The sequence below is a fragment of the Hypanus sabinus genome, chromosome 15 (assembly GCF_030144855.1).
Source record: "Hypanus sabinus isolate sHypSab1 chromosome 15, sHypSab1.hap1, whole genome shotgun sequence".
NCBI classification, from domain to species: Eukaryota; Metazoa; Chordata; class Chondrichthyes; order Myliobatiformes; family Dasyatidae; genus Hypanus; species Hypanus sabinus.
The window spans coordinates 28,423,332-28,442,736 of record NC_082720.1 but is presented as its reverse complement, the minus strand read 5'-3'; the positions used below and the strand labels follow the sequence as shown (position 1 = coordinate 28,442,736).

At 42.4% G+C, this 19,405-nt stretch overlaps 1 protein-coding gene across 2 annotated transcripts in view; it reads left to right on the top strand.

The window, feature by feature from the left end:
* Nucleotides 1–325: 325 nt before the first annotated feature.
* Nucleotides 326–19,405, top strand: part of LOC132405141 (complement C1q tumor necrosis factor-related protein 2-like) — a 37,252-nt gene continuing 18,172 nt past the window's right edge. The window contains exon 1 of one of the 2 annotated variants that reach the window (XM_059989843.1): nucleotides 326–573. The gene's annotated coding sequence lies outside the window, so the exon portion shown is untranslated. Of the gene's footprint in view, nucleotides 574–9,544; nucleotides 9,627–19,405 lie in introns of those variants that run through there. The other variant, XM_059989844.1, reaches the window with a different exon arrangement.

Here is a 19,405-nt window from a genome sequence, read left to right as displayed (position 1 = left end):
CCCCCCCCCATAATTGGCTTAACTGTAGGAGTCAACTGAAGGACTTAGCAGAAGTGGAGGTAGTTTACGTTTAATTCTTTCCATTTCGGTATTGTTGATCAAATCTAAAGAGAAAAAATATCAAAGCAAATCCAGAAATAAAATCTACAAGCTGGTTTGGAGACGGTTGCCGAAGCAGTTTGGTGTAGCAGATGCAAACCGACTCTCTCTGACCAGCACTAACATGTGCAGTCGTATTCTGAACGCAGTCAACATTTCCAGCTACATGTGACATAAGTGGGAGGTTTTCCAACTCATTACATAGTGGAAGAAGAATGTACTGGAAAGAGGAAGAGAGAAGGGGATAGACCAAAAAAGCTGTTTTGAGTTGGAAAGGGGTTTAGGAAGAAGGATGAGTCTGCACTGTGTTGTTTTTGAGGCATTAACTTAAGAAGAAAATATTGTTTGGAAACAATGACCATATGACAACAGGAAAGAACAAATTGCTTTCCTGACCAAATGTCTGAAGCAGCTTATGGTACATCCTAGTTGAAAATTACTATTTTTAAATATCGCTACAGCACCTATAATCTGGTAAGTTTGTTTTCATGTTTTTATCTTAACCCTTTACTTCTTCTCAGCATATCAGTATCAGACATTTAGAAAAGGCTAACTGAAGGAAGTTTAATTTCCTCAGTTGGCAACAGCGAAAGGATAGGCTACCCATGTAAACTGCTGAGAGGAACAACGGGTACATTAGGTGATAGGTGGTTATTTCTTCTCTCTTTAAAAGTTATTTTTAAGGGTTGCATAAAGTGTTTAAGTTACCAAGCAAGCAATGCTACACCTTACTAACTTAGCCTCCAGTCTCGCTTGAATTGAAGTTAACAGAGAAGATTGCTACAACACCGAGCACGCTTCCATTGGATTTCTGGCACAGTGTCAGGTCTGATAAACTATCAGAAGCTAAGATTAAAATCTGAAAAACCAACATCACCTTATGACACATTATCCTTGACTTGTCATTTTTGTTACAGATTTATGTACTATTTCTGTAAAATAATTCTGTCAGCACAGACACCCTTGTGCATTTTTCACTGTGGTTTGGCATAAATGTGTATTTTAAAATACGGTTTGCAGAGAAAAAGTGTCTGACAATTACAAAACATACTGAACAACCCTTTATTATCCTTAACGAACAGTATCCCTCTAATGGAGGATGGGAATTGGCAGATAATTGAACCTACATCCAAATTGTGATAGCATTCTCTGATACTGTGTAATGTCAGGACAGGGAGAAGCAGTATATAATATTGTTTTATCAAAACAAAAGCATAGTGATTCAGTTACTGAATCAACTGCGAAAATTCTGCACCACTAGTCTGAATCATGAGTTCAAATCCCGACATTGCAGCAGGGGACATTCAAGTAATTAAAAATGTGAGGATTTAATGAAAAATAGTCTCTGTAAAAGTGACCATGAAACTTCCAGATTGTTTTAAGTAGGAACATCTGGTTCAGTAATGTCCTTAAGGAAAGGAAATCTGCCTTTCTTACCTGATCTGGCCCGTACGCGACTCCGGACCCATCAATGTAGTTAACTCTTGACTGCCTTCGCAGTTCATGGATCATTAGAGATCGACAATAAATACAACTATTGCCAGTGATGTCCACAAAAACTAATGGAGACATGAATGGAAATAACAAACTTGTGCTTTCCAATTTAATCTGCGATTTTATTTTGTGACATTTTTGTTGGATAATTGCAACGCAAATGAGAGGACACATAAAATATATAAAATATTCTGCTTTAAGAATCTTGCCTACTTTATTTCAGTCATAAGCAATAGTTATTATATTAGAAAATTAATGTACCAAGCAATATTTCCTGAACTCTGAGGCCGTCTCTTACTAATTTTGGGTATAGCATGAGGGGGATGAAGTAACAAAATATGATGTAAAGTATTTATTTTACTCTTATTTTGGGTAGATGCCACCTTTCAGAAGACGTAGCGCTCAGTTAGAGAAAGATTAACGATTAGCTTTATTTGTTACGCGTACTCCAGTGAAACGCATCACCTGCGTCAATGACCAACACAGTCTGAGGAAGTCTCAGCCGCAGCCTGCTCCCAGCATCAACACAGCACTGCCCACAACTCACTAAACCAAACCCATACGTCTTTGGAATGTGGGAGGTAACCAGAGCACCCGGAGGGAACCCAAATGGTCACAGGGAAAATGTATAAACTCCTCACACACAGCAACGGGAACTGAACAATGATCGCTGGCACTGTTAAGTACTGTCACTGTAATGAATTATGCTGTTATGCTACTATGCAACAATATTACATTTAACACTGGCTCAAAATAATAGTATTCTAGGATGTTACTTGGCTGGGTGCACGTTGTTGCTGAGCGGTGTGGTTGGATGCTTGAATTTGCCTGCACTGGAGTACTTCATTAATGTAATGCATTCTCGGTGTATTGTGGGCACAATGCCAAAGAACAAATTGGTGAGAAAGATAAAACCACAAATACTTATTGCAAAATAAGTAAACTTTATTTTTGCACTGAGTTCAATGACAATAATGTGAATTGGATAAGTTGAAGCCATACTGTAACACACTCATGGTCTTTATTTAACAATCCTATGATAGCTTGCATTAAATTCACCTCCTTAGCTTGGACTATATTAACATGGTCTCCAAGATGTTGGCCTAAGCCGGGGAATTAACACCCAACACAACTTTTGAAACTGGTCATCAAGGTATGAGGCACCCTTGAAATCCACAATTAATTGTCAATAATTCAGTGTAAAACATTCGAAAATGATGATTGGGATTTAACATTGGATTCAGTCATTTGGTAATGAGGAATGCAAGAAAGATACTGAACACACAGCAGGATCTAATCGTGAGATACAGAAAATATTTGAAGGGAGTAAATCTTTTGTTATTACTGTACGTTTAGAACATAGAACAGTACAGCACAGGACCCAAACACTAGTCACTCCTACCTACACCATGTCCATATCCCTCCATCTTCCTTACATCCATGTGCCTATCCAAACGTCTCTTAAAAGCCTCTAATGTACTTGCCTCTTCCACCATACCAGGCAGCACATTCCAGGCATCCACCACTCTCTGAGTAAAAAAATTACCCCTCACATCCCCATTAAACCTCACCCCTCTCAGCCTCCGCCACTCCAGAGAAAACAACCCAAGTTTATCCAGCCTCTCATGCCTCAAATCCAGCCAGCATCCTAGTAAACCTCTTCTGCATCCTCTCCAAAGCCTCAACATCCTTCCTAATGTGGGGTGACCAGAACTGTACCCAATACTCCAGATGTGGCCTAACCAGACTTTCATAAAATTGCAACAAAACCTCTTGACTTTTGAATTCAATTTTTTGACTAATAAATTCAAACATTCCATAAGCCTTCTTAATCACCTTATTGACCTATGTAGCCACTTCCAAGGAGCTGTGAACTTGGATCCCAAATCTCTCTGCTCAGCAACACTGTTAAGGATTTTGCCTTTAACTTGTTATCTTAGTTAAACTCCATCAACCATTTCCCAGCCCATATCTGCAACTGATCTATATTGTGCTGTGTTTTTTGCCAGTCTTCTACACTATCCTCAACTCCGCCAATCTTGGGATCATCTGCAAATTTATTAACCCACCCACCTACATTTTCTCCCAGGCCATTTATATATATCATAAACATCAGAGGTCCCAGCACAGATCCCTGCAGGACAGCACTAATTAGAGACCTCCAGTTCAACAAGTCCCTTCAACCAGTGTCATCTGTCTTCTATTCATAAGCCAGTTCTGAATCCAAACAGCCAATTCATCACGGACCCCATGCATCTTCTGGATTAGCCTCTTATGAGGGACCTTGTCAAATGCCTTACTGAAATCTTTATAGACGACATCCAGTGCCCTACCCTCATCAGTCGCTGTAGTCACTTTGTCAAAGAACTCATTTGAGTTGGTAAGACATGACCTGCCCCACATAAAGCCAAGCTGGTACTCCCAGTTATGCCCTGGCAAAATGCTCATATATTCTGTCTCCAAAAATTTTCACCAACAATTTCCCTACAACTGACGTGAGACTCACCAGTTTATGGTTCCCAGGATTTTCCATTGTTCCCTTCATAAATAGAAGTACATTAGGCACTCACCAGTCCTCCAGGACTTGTCCTGTGCTGGAGACGACACGAAAATACTGGTCAAGGCTCCAGCAATCTTGTCTCAATAACCCCGGATAAATTCCATCAGGCCCTGGGGACTTATCCACCTTATTAGGAGGCCCAAAACTTCCTCCTCCTTGACCTCTAAATGCCCTAATTTATTTACACATTCACCACTGATCTCCTGGACCTCCATATCCTTTTCCTTGATAAATGCGGAAGCAAAGTACTCATTAGGCACCTCACTCACATCCTCCACATCGAAGCAAATTGTCCCCCCTCTATCCTTGAATGGTCCTATCCTCTCCCCAGATATCCCCTTGCTCTTGATGTATGTACAGAATGCCTTGTGATTCACCTGAACCCTACTTGCCAAGGGCTTTTCATGGACCCTGCTGTCTTTCCTAATTCCCTTCTTTAGTTCTTTTCTAGCTTCTGTATACTCCTCCTGTGCTTCATTTGATCCTAACTTAGAAGTTTTACATACTTTTCCTTTTTCTTCTTGACTAAATTCATCATCTCTCTGGACATCCAAAGTTCTCTTATCTTTCCATCCCCATCCTTCCTTCTATCAGGAATATATCTTTCCTATACTCTGTGCAATTGATTTTTAAACACCCTCCACCTGTCTGATGCGGACTTGCCAGAGAAAAGGTGTTCCCAATTAATGCCTTTTAGTTCCTGCATTCTATACACACATCAAGAGCAAGAGGATAACTGGAGAGAGGGTGGGGCCACTCGAGGATAAATGGGGGGGGGGGGGGGAAGAACATTTGCTTGGATGCAGAGAATGTGAGTGAATTTGCACTGCTCCTATTTAAAACTTTCCCACATGAACCATCCTTATTTTTATCTATAGCTATCCTGAAAGTTAAAGGAACTGTGGTTATTGTTCCCTAACTGTTCAACCACTAAATAATCAGTCACGTGGTATTTCAACTCATTTTCCAACACCAGGTCTTGTACAGTCCCTCCTCTCGTTGGACTGATTTAAGAAACCTTCCTGGATGCATTTAACGAATTCTGCCCTACCTAATCACCCTGCACTAAGAAGGTCCCAGTTTATATTAGGTAAGCTGAAATCCCCCAGATCAACACTATTATTTCTACACATTTCCTTAATCTGATTACATATTGGTTCCTCGATGTCCCGGTGGCTATTGGGGATCTGTAGTACAATCCGTCAGTGTGATTGCACCCTTTCTATTCCTGAGTTCCACCCAAATGGACTCGGTGTCTGACCCCTCCATTCTGTCTCCCCTGAACACTGCTGTGATGCTGTCCCTGATTAGTATCAGAATCAGAATCAGGTTTATTATCATCAGCATGTCGTGAAATTTGTTAACTTAGCAGCAGCAGTTCAATGTGATACCTAATATGGAAGAAGAAGAAAAAAATAAATAAGTAAATCAATTACAGTATACGTATATTGAATAGATTAAAAATCATGCAAAAAAAACAGAAATAATATTAATTAAAAAGTGAGGTAAATGGACATGGGTTCAATGTCCATTTAGGAATCGGATGGCCAAGGGGAAGAAGCTGTTCCTGAATCGCTGAGTGTGTGCCTTCAGGCTTCTGTACCTCCTCCCTGATGGTATCAGTGAGAAAAAGGCATGCCCTGGATGCTGGGGGTCCTTAATAATGGATGCTACCTTTCTGAGACACCGCTCCTTGAAGATTTCCTGGGAACTTTGTAGGCTAGTACCCAAGATGGAGCCAATTAAATTCACAACCCTCTGCAGCTTCTTTCAGTCCTGTGCAGTAGCCCCCCCCCCCAATACCAGACAGTGATGCAGCCTGTCAGAATGCTCTCTGGGGTACATTTGTAGAAGTTTTTGAGTGTATTTCTTGACATACCAAATCTCTTCATGCTCCTAATGAAGTATAGTCACTGTCTTATCTTCTTTACAACTGCATCAATATGTTGAGACCAGGTTAGGTCCTCAGAGATCTTGACACCCGGGTACTTGAAACTGCTCCCTCTCAACTTCAATAAAAAATAAATTACAAAAAAAAGCAATTGCTCACTCTTTCCACTTCTGATCCCTCTATGAGGATTGGTTCATGTTCCTTCATCTTAACCTTCCTGAAGTCCACAATCAGCTCCTTCATTTTACTGACATTGAGTGCCAGGTTGTTGCTGTAGTTGTCAAATCTCACTCCTGTACTCCCTCTTGTCTCCATCTGAGATTCTACCAACAATGGTTGTATCATCAGCAAATTTATAGATGGTATTTGAGCAATGCCTAGCCATACAGTCATGTGTATACAGAGAGCAGAGCAGTGGGCTAAGCACACACCCCTGAGGTGCACCAGTGATGATCGTCAGCGAGGAGGATATGTTATCACCAGTCCACATAGATTGTGGACTTCCGGTTAGGAAGTCTAGGATCCAATTGCAGAGGGAGGTACAGAGGCCCAGGTTCTGTGACTTCTCAATCAGGATTGTGGGAATGATAATATTAAACGATGAGCTATAGTCGGTGAACAGCATCCTGATGTAGGTGTTTGTGTTGTCCAGGTGTTCTAAAGCTGTGTGAAGAGCCATTGAGATTGCATCTGCCATTGGCTGATCGTGGCGATAGGCAAATTGCAATGAGTCCAGGTCCTTGCTGAGGCAGGAGTTCAGTCTAGTCATAACCAACCTCTGAAAGCATTTCATCACTGTAGATGTGAGTGCTACTGGGTGATAGTCATTAAGGCAGCTCACATTATTTTTCTAAGGCACTGGTATAATTGTTGTCTTTTTGAAATAAGTGGGAGCTTTCACCCATAGCAGTGAGAGTTTGAAAATGTCCTTGAATACTCCCGCCAGATAGTTGGCACAGGTTTTCAGAGCCTTACCTGGTACTCCATAGGGACCTTCCGCCTTGCGAGGGTTCACTCTCTTTAAAGACAGCCTAACATTGGCCTCTGAGATGGAGATCACAGGGTCACCATGTGCAACAGGGATCTTTACAGCTGCAGTTATGTTCTCCCTTTCAAAGCAGGCACAGAAGGTGTTGAGTTCATCTGGTAGTGAAGCATCGCTGCCGTTCATACTTCTGGGTTTCGCTTTGTAGGAAGTAATGTCTTGCAACCCCTGCCAAAGTTGCCGTGCATCTGATGTTGCCTCCAAACTCATTCAAAGTTGCCTCTTCGCCCTTGAAATAGCCCTCTGCAGATCATAGCTGGTTTTCTGGCACAGGCCTGGCGGAGGTAAAAGAGAAGGAGTAGTTCAGCCTCCCTCCCTTTGACCTCCTCCTCTATCTTTTCTCAAACTTAAAAAACCTAGTACGTTAATCACCCATTCCTGCCCCTCTCTGGCCAAGTTTCCGTAATGGCTGCAACATCGTAGTTCCACGTACAGATCCATGCTCTAAGATGATCACCATTATCCATAATACTCCTAGCATTAATATAAGCACACTTCAAACTATCAGACTCATTACACCTATTATTTTGACTTTACCTTTCAATACTTTCCCTGACATTTACCTGCAGGTCCAATCTCTCTTTTCCTGACCTGGGGCTCCAGTTCCCAGCCCCCTGCAAAACTAGCTTAAACTCTCCCGAGTAGCGTCAGTAAACCTCCCGGCAAGGATATCGATTCCCCTCCAGTTCCCTCTTGTACGGGTCACTCCTTCCTCAGAAAAAGTTCCAATGATCCAAGAACTTGAAACCCTGTCTCCTGCACCACCTCCTCAGCCATTCGTTGATTAATCCATGCTATCAACCCATTCCTACCTGCACGGGGAGTAATCGGGAGATTACTACCTTGGTGGCCCTTCTCTTCATCCGTTTCCCAAACTCTATAAACCCCCGGCATGGGACTTTTTCCCCTTTTCTGCCTGTGACATTATAAATGAAGTGTAAATGTTAAGACGGGAGAAAATGCCTTGGGGTTTGTTGCTGTCATAAGAGTAATCAAGTTGCTGAAGGTTTTTGCTCAGAGATGGAGTGTGTAGTTCACCTCTGGTTGTTGAACAGTGAGGCTACGTCCACACTATGCCGGATAAATCCGTAACCAAAGCTTTTTCTCTTCTCTTTTACCCTCTGTCCACACTAAAACAGCGTTTTCGTCCCCCGAAACCAGAGCTTTTCAGAAAAGCTTTCCAGGGTGGGTATTTTTGAAAACACTGCTCGGGCAGATCAGTGTGGACGGGGTAACCAGAGAAATCTGAAAACGCTGTCAGACGGCAGCATGCTACTTCATTGTTTTCATGATCACAACCTAACAATTTCAGAACAGACTGCAACGAGACTGAAGCCAGAAGAGTTAGAAACGTACTCACCAAATACTTTGACCCATAACTTACTGACTAAATAAGTATACTCATTTTGCCCTGTTTTCTGTCCTTGCTCGTATGAAGGTGGTTTACCTATTTATGCAAGTACTTCTCTGACAATAGATGTGTAACAGCCTAATGTAACATTGTATGGAAATACACTGATGCAGACATGTTTTATACATTTAACAAGGTGCTTTACTAATGCAACAGAGTTAGTCAGTTTTTCAATATTCGTCGTCAGCCGGGTCAATCTGTCCGTGAAGTCCGTCAGTTGCCTCTGTACGCTCCAGTATTTGTTTTTTTTTAGTTTTAAGTTCTCCTGCGCGAAAGCCAACAGCTGTCCGTCATTTTAAGTTTTGCTAGTCTGTAACTACATAAACGCGCACTTTTACGGCGAGATTCGACACCAAACATGTTGCTTGTTTTCGGTAGATGCGTCCTGCGCATGCCCAGTAGGAGGAGATTTGCCGAAATCTCCGTTTCAATGTGGACGGAGATATTTTCAAAAACTCACAGTGTGGACGCCTAGCATTTTTAAGTGTAACCGGCGTTTTCAAAATTATCCAGTCTAGTGTGGATGTAGCCTAAGTGTGCTTGCACAAGCCATGAGTGTGCATATTTATTGTTTACTCCAGTGATCACTCAACTGTTCACCACCCAGATGGTCATCTCAAAATCAGCTCTATGGCGATGTTACAGAATTTAGTACTGATCAAAGACAAAGTAGACAAACACCTTGAAACTAGTTACTGCCTTTACTTCATGAATTCACAGGGAGCCATTCCACATGTCTCCGCCAATGCAAGGTTACGGTTCAAATTTATACAGTAAATGTAATCACATTAAGTCAACCAGTCTCCAGACTCCGGTCCTGCAATTTTCACAACATTAGCACCTGTACAATTGGTTCCTCATTGATGAAAGTACAAACAGGCCATTAACCACATTGCCTCTCAGCCGATCAGCACCTATACAATCAGTTCCTCATTGATAACATGATCTATTGTTAGCTAATATTCATAGCCATGCTTTCCCCGTGTTGCTGCAAACCCCCGGTCCTCAAGCTTAACCCCTTCCTCCACAGGTGACTATTTGATGTTTGTAAAATCTGTGAGCTCAAACCTCTAACTCCAGTGCAGAAAGTACAGATTTATACGTGAGGCCCAGAGAACTCGCTCATGTGAGTACAATTTATTCAAAGTCTCTTCACAAACTGCTTCAGGAATTTTCTTCTTATATTGTTGTTATTCAAACAGCATGGCAGCGGCATGGTAGTGTAATGGTTAGCACAACACTTTACAATACAGGTGACCCGGGTTCAATACCCCTCACTGTAAGGAGTTTGTACATTCTCCCTGTGTCAGTACCTCCAGTTGAACTCTGTCTTTGTGTGTGTTTCCCCCCGCTGTCAGTCTGTGGTTTTGTATTGTCATGTGCTCCTGTCCCCGCTCCTGCTCCACTCTGGCCCCTGTATCACCGAGTACTGCGTCTCTCACCTGTTTCTCATTATTACCTGTATTGCTGCCACCTGTGTCTCATTGTGCTCCACCTATCATCTGCCTCTCTGTTTATTGCGCAGTGTATTTCAGTCCTGTGTTTTCACCTGTTTATTGCCAGATTGTGCCAGTGAATTTTCCTGAGCCTTTCCAGCATTTGTATCTGTATCTATCCATCTGAATGTTGACTCTGTCTTTTTCCGGATTCTGGTTTTTTGATTCCTATGGATGTTTTGATCTCTGCCTGAACTTTGATGCCGACTTTGTTTACATGTCGGGATTTGTTACCCAATTAATATCATTGTGCACAGTACTGGGTCTGTGATTGGATCCCTGCTCCAGCGTCTTGATGCCCTATGACTGAGTGGGTATCTTCCAAGTATTCCTCTTTCCTCCCATAGACAAAGACCTATCTGTTGGCAGGTTAATAAGTAATTGTAAATTGACTAAAGGCTGTAGCAGTGGTGTGGACCAAGACGATATGGTCAAAGTTGGCAGAGGAACACTTACAGGACTGACTGGAATTGGTGTTTGTGTTTTGGACAATATTCAACCCATCATTTGAATCTGAATGAATTCACTGCAGTTGTCACTGACTTCATCAAGACTGGTGTGAATGAGTGTTTGGTTTCAAGAACTTGCTGGCCTTTCCCAAACCAAAAGCCAAGAATAAACCAGAAGATTCATAGTCTGTTGAGGGCTAGTTGCATTCTGGTGCTATAACTAGACAAGAAGTCCAGGCACTATCTACAGAAGGCTATTTTTTTCTTTTTTAGAGTGAGGAAACAATTCTGATTTAAGTTAGGAATGAATGCATGTCAGCTCAGGCAGGGTTTTCAGGCTGTTACTTCCTACAAAGTGAAGCCTAACATCATGAATGGCAGTGATGCTTCACTCCCAGATGAGCTCAACACTTTTTGTGCAAACTTTGAAAGGGAGAATAAAACTACACCTGTGTAAATCCCTGAAGCACATGAAGGAGGCTGACGTCAGAGCGTTTTTCAAGAGGCATCAGTCCCGGTTGGTGTACCTGGAAGGGCTCTGAAAACCTGTGCCAACCAACTGGTGCAAGTGTTCAAGGACATCTTCAATCTCTCACTGCTGCCATGGGAGGTTCCCACCTGCTTCAAAAGGGCGACAATCATACCAGTGCCCATGAAGAGCAGGGTGAGCTGCCTCAAGGACTATCACCCAGTGGTATTCACATCTACTGTGATGAAGTGCTTTGAGAGGTTGGTCATGGCCAGAACCAACTCCTGCCTAAGCAATGATCTGGACCCACTGCGACGTGCCTACTGCCACAACAGGTCTACAGAAATCGCAATCACACTGGCTCTCCATTCTGCCTTAGATAATTCTGCCTTACCTGGATAATAGCAATACCTTTGTCAGACTGCTGTTTATTGATCACAACTCAGCGTTCAGCACCATCAGTACTAATCAACAAGCTCCAAAACCCGGGCTTCTGTATCTCCTTTCACAACTGGATCATTGACTTTCTCATTGTGAGACCACAGTCAGTGTGAATCGGAAATAACGTCTCACTGACAATCAACACTTGCTTTTCTCTCTCTACACACATGACCATGTGGCTAGGTACAGTTCAAACGTCATCTATAAATTTGTCTGTGACACAACTATTGTTGGTAGAATTTCAGACGGTGATGAGGAGACATACAGGAGTGAGCTGTATCAGCTGGTTGAGCAGTGTTGAAACAAAGACATAGCACTCACTCAACATCAGTAAAACCAAAGAATTGATTGTGGACTTCAAGAAGGGGAGGTCAAGGGAACACACATCAGTCTTCTTCAAGGGATCAGCAGTGGAAAAACTGAGCAGTTTCAAGTTCCTGGGTATCAGCATCATACCCTGTGCCCAAACTGTTGAAGCCATTACAAAGAAGGCATGATTGTGGCTATTTTTCATTAGGAGTCTGAGGAGACTTAGCACATCAACAAAGACCCTCGCAAATTTCTACAGGTGCACCATGGAAAGCATTCTAACTGGTTGCTGCATCATCCGGTATGGAGGCTTGGAAAAAGCTGCAAAAAGTTGTAAAATCAACCAACTCCATCATGGGCACTAGCCTCCCCAGCATTGAGGACCCCTTCAAAAGGTGATGCCCCAAAAAGTTGGCATCCACCATTAGGATACCCCCACCCCACCCCGCCACCCAAATCATGCCCTCTTCTCATTGCTACCATCAAAGAGGAGGTAAAGGAGCCTGAAGGCACACACTCGATGTTTTAGGAACAGCTTCTTCCCCTCTGCCATCAGATTTCTGAATGGACAATAAATCCATGTATACTACCTCTCTTTATGCTCTCCTTATTTAATTTTTAATATGTATTTTGTATTGTAATTCATAGTTTATTATTATGTACTGCAATATAATGCTGCCACCAAACAATACATTTTGTGACATATGCCAATTCTGATTCTGAGGGGGAGCTTCTTCACTCACAAGATGGTAAGAGTTCAGAGCAAGCTGCCGGCGCAAGTGGTGAATTGGGTTTGATTTTAGCATTTAAGAAAAAAAAGTTGGATAAGTACATGGATGGAGGTGGTATGTAGGGCCATGGTTCAGGTGCAGGTGGATGGGACTTGGGCAGTGATAGTTTTTCATGGTCTAGATGGGGTGAACAGCCTGTTTCAGTGCTCTATGACTCTATGTAACACATTGATGGTTATCTGATTGGCTGTTTTCCCATTCACTGCATTGCTCTTTCACTGAACTTGTGGATTCTCTGATTTCATTGGCCTACATCCTTGTCTCATCACGACACTCGCCAGAAACATTATAGATAATTAATCCTCTTGAACAACTCTGTCGCTTTATTTTATACAGACATCTTCAATCTGAAATTAAACACAAGGAAATATGCAGATGCTGGAAATTCAAACAACACACAAAATGCTGGTGGAACACAGCAGGCCAGGCAGCATCTATAGGGAGAAGCTCTGTCCTGACGAAGGGTCTCGGCCTGAAACGTCGACAGTGCTTCTCCCTATAGATGCTGCCTGGCTTGCTGTGTTCCAACAGCATTTTGTGTGTTGTTTCAATCTGAGATTTTTTTTTTGCTATTCACTTGGGGAAGGATGAAGTGATTTATTTAGAATTCCTGGACTTCCCCTGAGATAATCCCTACAGTCATATTTCTTCCACAATTTCTACTACACTCTGCTGCTATGTTGACAGACTCTTGAAATCTCCATCTGTGTCTATCTGTAAAGGAAAAGAAAAACAGTGTTTTGTTCCATTGCTTCTCACAGATGATTCAAGATGAAGTGGTTTCTTCTGGAAGTTTCTATATGCTAAAGAAAGCTCTTTTCCTTGATGTGTATGTGCTCTCAGAGTTGCTCATTTGCACTTACACCTTGGTCCACCAGTACTTCTGGGAGAAATACTTGTTTAATTCTTTTTCCGTTTCTTTATTCACAAGTATGAGCTCTGCTATTTCCATAGGCAAGGAACTCACATTGGCCCCCTGTGAATTGACTACCTGGCAAATACTTGTAAAATCTTGTAGACCCAAATATGATCACTAACACCACATTCTCGATCTTCCATTTAACACTTCTGGTTAATGAGCGTGATGTTTAGGCAAACGGGTTCTTGGCATGTGTAACCACTGCCGCAATCCTCCATCGGGGCAACACAAACTAGTTTTAACAAATGTTTGGAGATGTCATGCACCACTGAGTCTACCCTGCTGAGGTTCTTATTGCACAAGTCACACATCCACTGCTGATTTTTCCATGGACACCATGGTTTGCTTTCTGTAAGATTTGAAGAACTGGATGGTCACCTTGTTGGGCTATCAGGACCTTCTAGCTATCAGTGCAGACTTGAGGTGTTGAGGAATTGCACATAGTTTTGAGAATAGCATGGTAGTGCTTTTGGAAGAGTTCAATGGTCTTGGTATCGACAAGTCCACCAAGAGTGCAAAGGGCCTTGATGGGGCAGAATTTGTGTAGTGTGTCCAAGACAGTTTCCTCATGCAATATATCGAGGAACCCCTTCAGGAAAGAGAAGTACTGGACTTCCTCTTGGGGAATGAGGTAGGCCAAGTACTGAAGTGGCAGTTGGGTCCAGTAACCACAATTCTTAGTTTTGAAATAGTTATGGAATATTTGCACGGGTTAAATTCCTGAACTGGAGCAGGCCCAATTTTGAACATATACAAAGCAGGATCTAGTTGGAGTCGACTGACTCTCTTAAAAGGCAAAGGAATAGTTGGCAAATGGGAAGATTTTAAAAGGGTCATGTCAAGAGTCTGAGGGCAACAAGTTCCTGTTAGGGTGAAGGGTAGACATGCCAAGTTCAATGAACCTTGGCTGATAGGAGAGTTTGATGCTCTGGGATGGTAAAAGAAGGAAGTGCACGTAGCTTTTAGGCAGCTGGGTCAGAGCAGCACGGCAATTCAGTGGTTAACGTAACGTTCATACTGCGCCAGAAACTCAGGTTCAATTCCACTGCTGTCTGTAAGGACTTCGTACGTTCTCCCCGTGACCGCATGGGTTTCCTCTGAGTGCTCTGGTTTCCTCCCACAATCCAAAGATGTGTGGGTTAGTAGGTTAATTGTTCATATGGGTGTAATTGGGAAATGCAAGCTCATTGGGCCAGAAGTCCATTTAGTTAGTTAGATAGATCTCTCAATATGTGTGAAAAGTTTAAGACCGTGCTTAAGAGGGAATCAGCAAGGCAAAAGAACAGTATGAGATGAATTTGGTAGGTACAATTAAAGACAATCCAAAAAAGTTCTTCACTTACGTTAACAGTAAAAGGGTGACAAGGGAGAGATTAGGTTATCTTCAAGACCATCAGAGCCATCCATGTGTGCAGCCTCAGGTGATGTCTGAGATTTTTAATGTTCTTTTCTCATCAGAATTTACTGAGGAGAATATCACAGATGCCAAAGAAATAACAGTAATAATTAGTGAGCCTTTGGATTGTATATGCATATTACAAGGAATTGGATATTTGCATTTTTCAAGCACATTAAGGTGGGAAAATCCCTGGGGCCTGACCAGGTGCCCCAACCCCCCCCCACCCCCCCCCCCCCCAGATCTTGTGGGAGGCTGGGGAAGAGATAGCAGAGGTCCTTCCTGATATATTTGGTTCATTGTTGGCCACTGGTGAAGTTCCAGAAGACCAGAGGACAGCTATTGTTGTTCCATTGTTCAGGACGGGTAGCAAGGACAAGCCAGGGAACTCAGTCTGGTATGGGGCAGTTACTGGAGGGATTACTGAGGGGCAATATCTGCTAGCAATAGGACAATCAGAACATGATCAGGAATAGGCAGCGTAGTTTTGTGTGTGGGTGGTCAAGCCTGATCGGTCTTTTGGAGTTTTCTGAAGAGGTACCCAAGAGGATAGATGAAGGTAAGGCAGTGGGAGTGTCTGTAAGGCCTTTAACAAGGTCCCTCATAGCAGGCTGATCTGAAAGGTTAGGTTGCAAGGGAGCCAGCGAGGTGGATTCAGAATTGGCTCAAAGTGGGGAAGCAGGGGGTGACGGTTGAAGGTTGATCCCCTGACAGGAGGACTGTGGCCAGTGACATAGCCCAGTGGTCAGTGGTGGGACATCTAGTATTCATTATTTATATGAATGATTTGGATATGAATATACTGACACAACTACCAAGTCAGCTGATGATACTAAATTAGACAGTCTTGTTGATTATGCAGCAGGTTGCAATGATATGCAAAAGGAGATGGGTTGATGAGGAATGGTAAATAGATTTCAATTTAGATAAGTGTGAGGTCATCCATTTTGGACTGTCAAACCAGGGTAGGACTTATATAGTGAATCACAAACAGGAGAAAATCTGCGGATGCTGTACATAAAAATAATACACACAAAATGCTGGGGGGACTCAGCAGGCCAGGCATCATCTATGGAAAAGAGTAAACAGTCGGTGTTCCAGGCTGAGACCCTTCATGGGGTCTGGCCTACTGAGTTCCTCCAGCATTTTCTGTGTATTACTTATACAGGTGAGTGGTTGGGGACTGATGGCTGTTGTTTAACAGAGGGTCCTGGGAATACAAGTGCCCAGTTCACTGAGAGTGGCTGCAAAATTAGACAGAGTGGAGAAGAATGTATTCAGCTTGCTGGCCTTCATCAGTCAGGGACACTTATTGTGTTTAGGAGTAGGGACATCATGTTGTAGTTACCGTATATAAGCTGTTGGTAAAACCACACTTGCAGTACTGTGAACTGTTTTAGTCTCTCCATTATAGGAAAGACACTGTTAAGCTGGAGCGAGTGCAAGGCTATTTACAAGGATGCTCCCTGGCCTGGAGGTCTGAATTAACAGGGAGAAGTTGTCCATGCTGGATCTTCATTCTCTGGGGTGTAGGAGAATGAGGGATGACCTGATTGAAGTTTATAAAAAGATGAGGGTTTATTTTGTTCGACTTACTTATAGATGCAGTACAATAACAGGTCTTATAATGGCAGAGCAGTAGTTGTCCTTGAGCCTTGTGGCTTTTGTACCTTCTGCCCAATGGAAGGGGGGAGATAGAGAACGACTAGGATGGGAAGGGTTCTTGAATATTTTGCTGCTTTCCTCAGGCAGTGTGAAGTGTAGATAGAGTCAATGTGAGGAGGTTGGTTTCTGATGATCTGACCAGTGTTCACAACTCTGCAATTTCTTACAGTCTTGAGCAAAACAGTTACCATACTAAGCTGTGATACGCTTAAATGGAATGTTGCGTAATGACACGAAATGGCCCTAATTTAGTAAAACCCTTTCCCACTGCCTGTTTGGCATACGTTTTGAGATGTAAACAGAAGTTACTACCAGCCATCTCCTACTCTGTTATAGTTAATTTTATAATCCAAATGGTCTTGTCTGTCTTAGTTAGCACGACCATGTAAGCTACCCTCTCATTCTGTGGCACCTTAACCAATGTTTAGCTTTTCTTCTAGACTGGTGTCCTTTAACGTGTGAATGTTCTGTGCAGGCCAAAAGACTTTCAGAGTAGATGTGGCTTTCCTGCAAACACTTTCGAATTTTAGAACTTGCATGTGCGGCAAGTTGTCTTAAAACACGCGATCTAATTGTCTGTTTGATCCCTGATATGGTTCCATCTTTATAACTCTCCATTCTCTTTGACAAACCTGATTTAAATGGTTTGCAGCTTTTCTATGGCTTTGTTAAATTAGATATTCTTTATCCTATGTAGCAAATAGGTTTACCAACCATTTGCCAATGAACAAGTACATTTATGTTCATACAATCCCTCATTTTTATAATTTTTTTAACTTAATTCTCTACTTTGACAAGACTATTCACACTTGAACTTTCCATTGTAACTGGTTCATTATTGCCTGTCATTATTTGCTCTTTCACTTTGGTCATATCTAGGTTAGTCTTCCTCTTGGCAATGAATTTGCTGAAACTTTTTTTTACCCCTCACACTTTTTTACATTTTGTCGTGAGCTTACTTCCCCACCAGTGCAGTCTTGCCCACAGAAGACAAAGCGTAGAGGTGGAAAGCTAAAAGTCTATGACCAGTTGTGTTCTCAAAGAATTGGTGGTGTTTGTGATATATATATCAAACTGTTGTTTGTGATATATATCAATGACTTGGATGAAAATATAAATGGGTGGTTTGCAGGTGAGACCAAGATTACTGGAATTGTGGATGGTGTAAAGGACTGTCAAAGAATTCAGTATGATATAGATCAGTTACAAATATGTACAGGCAAATGGCAGATGGAGTTTAATCTGGGCAAATGTGAGGAGGTACACTTTGGGGAAGGAGGGGCATGAAATGGGAAAGTAGACAGTTAATGATAGACCCCTTATGAGCATTGAGATACAGAGGGATCTTGGGGTCCAAATCTACATAGATGATTTTTTTAAAAAGGCATATGGCACCCCTGCCTTTGGTAGGGATATTGGGTATAAGAGTAAGGAAACCATGCTGCATTTATATAAAACTTCAGTCAGTTCTAGTCACCTATGGAAGAGTGTGGAGAGGATGCAGAAGAGGTATACCAAGATGTTTCCTGGATTAGAGGGTATGAACTATGAGGACAAAATTGGGTTGTCCTACGCAGAGAGTTGGAGGCTAATGGGAGACCCGTTAAAACAGTCAGAATCGTTTCCTCAGAAAAGAAAAGTAAAAAAAAAAACAGCTTTTATGCTCACTTTCACCATCAAAACATGGAGGAAATGTCATGAACTCCCACATCCCCCAATGATCCTATGATTTCAGTCTCTGAAGCCAACGTGCGAGCAGCCTTCAGGAGGGTGAACCCACAAATCTGCAGTATTTGGAGAAGAAGAATCTCACAGTTTTATACTTTGATAATAATGAACCTTTGAAAAAGCATCCAGACCAGATGGGGTACCTGGACAAGTACTAAAGATCTGTGCTGATCAACTGGTTGGTGTGTTCATTGAAATCTTTAACCTTTTGTTTTGGGCAGTGTTTGGTACCCACTTGCTTCATGCAGGATTCAATTATTCCGGTGCTCAAGAAGAGCATTTTGATCTGCTTCAATGACTATTGCTCAGTTACATTTACATCCACAAAGATGAAGTTGTTTTGAGATGCTGGTGATGAAACATATCAGCTCCTGCCTAAGAGGCAACTTGGATCCACTCCAATTTGCCTACAGGAGCAACAGGTCCACAGCAGATGCCATCTCATTGGCTCTTCACACAACCCAAGACCATCTGGACAGCAAAGATGCATGCATCAGGATGCTCTTTATCGAAAACAGCTCGGCATTTAATACCATCACACCCTCAAAATTAATCAATAACCTCCAAGACCTGAGCCTCAATACCCCCTTCTGCAATTAGATCCTGGATTTCCTCACTTGCAGACGCCAGTCAGTTTGGATTGGCAACTAATCTCCTCCACAATCTCCGTCGGCACAGGTGGACCGCAGGCTGTGTGCTTAGCCACTGCTCTACTCTCTTTCCACTTATGACTGTGTAGCTAAGCACAGCTCCAATGCTATATTCAAGTTTGCTGATGACACCACTGTTGTGGGCAATATCAAAGGTGGTGATGAATCAGCGTATAGGAGATTGAAAATTTGGCTGAGTGGTGTCATAACAACAACCTCTCACTCAATGTCAGCAAGACAAAGAGCTGATTTATTGTCTACAGGAGAGGAAAACCAGAGGTCCATGAGCCAATCCTCAGAAGATCCGAGGTGGAGAGGGTTAGCTGCTTTAAATTCCTAGGTGTTACTCTTTCAGAGGACCTGTCCTGCACCCAGCAGTAAGCACAATTGTGAAGAAAGCACAGCAGCAGCTCTACTTAGAAGTTTGTGGAGATTCAGCATGACATCTAAAACTTCGACAAACTTCTATAGATATGTAGTGGAGGATATATTGATTGGCTGCATTAGGGGCCGCTATGGAAACACCAATACCCTTGAGCAGAAAATTCTATAAAAAGGTAGTGAATACTGCCCAATACATCACGGGTAAAGC